The sequence below is a fragment of the Suricata suricatta genome, chromosome 17 (genome assembly GCF_006229205.1).
Source record: "Suricata suricatta isolate VVHF042 chromosome 17, meerkat_22Aug2017_6uvM2_HiC, whole genome shotgun sequence".
NCBI lineage: Eukaryota > Metazoa > Chordata > Mammalia > Carnivora > Herpestidae > Suricata > Suricata suricatta.
In genome coordinates, this window is record NC_043716.1 from 30,436,029 (window position 1) to 30,437,348 (window position 1,320).

The following is a 1,320-nucleotide window of genomic DNA, read 5'->3' on the forward strand; positions in this document are numbered from 1 at the left end:
TATTCTCTTAATGATATCTCTCAGTTTCTCTTGTTGTGCCTGTGAGTATTTTATTTCCCTACTCTGCAATATTTGGGACTCGCCTTCTTGCACACTTTGGCTTGCTTCTTGGTGTAGTCCTATGAAGGAAAACAGACTGACCAACACCGAGGGAACAGAAGCACACATACACACAGACAAATCAAACAAAGAAACACATTACAGGGGGGAATGAAAAGAAAGAAAATGGGAGGGAAAGAGAAGAAAGGAAGAGAAGAAGAGAAAATAAAAAGAAAAAAGAAAGAAGAAAAGACAAAAATATGTATATAAAAGGGGGTCGGAGACAACAAAGGACAGTAGACCACTTAAAAGTGTATGACCAGTTTAGGGGAGAAGTAAGGATGAGATACAGGAGAATATATCTGGATTTCAAGAAGGTGAAAAAGTAAGGGAGAAAGGAGAAAGGAATATAAGGAGTAAAATTTAAAGGAATTGAGTAAAGAAAAAGGGAAAAAAAGGTAATAATGACAAAGAAATAAGTACGAAACTAGTGAAGAAAAAAAATTTTTGTTATATATTAAAAAAACAAACAACCAAAAAAAAAAAAAACGAAAAGAAAAGAAAACAAAAAAAAAAAAGGGAAAAAAAAAAGCAAGCAGCAGCTCCCCCTGGTGGATAGGCTTGGTTTGATGTGGTAAGTCTTGGAGTCTGTTCTCAGAGGCTCCGCCCCTGCCTGAGGTGAAATGAGCAGCAGGAGGTGAAGTGCGCACCTTCACAGACTCAACTGCGGATTCCCCACCCCCAGTCAGGATCGCGATTGCAATGGGGAAAGGAAGAAAACAAAAAGCAAAAAACCGAGTCTCTCTTAGTTTCCCATAGCTTTGCTCAAGCTGCTGTGCGCTGCTGGAAATGAGCTGGGAGCTCCTACCGTCTAAGCGCGCACCCGGGCCTCCACCCGCCACCGACTCTTTGTTGGGGGTCATGTAGGTGTGCGCCTTATTTTTTCCCTGTGGGGACCCGGGATTCGCGCAGTCCGTGCAGGGAGCGAGGTGTGCCGTGGAAATGCGGTCCGTGGTCCCATTCCCAAAACCAAGTTGGAATTGCTCGCGCCTGGCGCAGTCGCCACTCTGGCAGCTTCCCGCAGGGGAGCGCGCCTCCCCAGCGCAGCCGCTTCTCACAGCCACAGACGCCTCTGATTCCCCGCCGAGATGGCTTAGGGCTGGAGGCTATTCCTTCTCTTGCGCCACCCCGGTTCGGGATTCCGGCTCCCCAGCAGTTATCTATGGAGTGGGTTTCTGTCTCCAAGCGCAGCCAAGCGTTCTATACCTCTTCCCCAGAGAC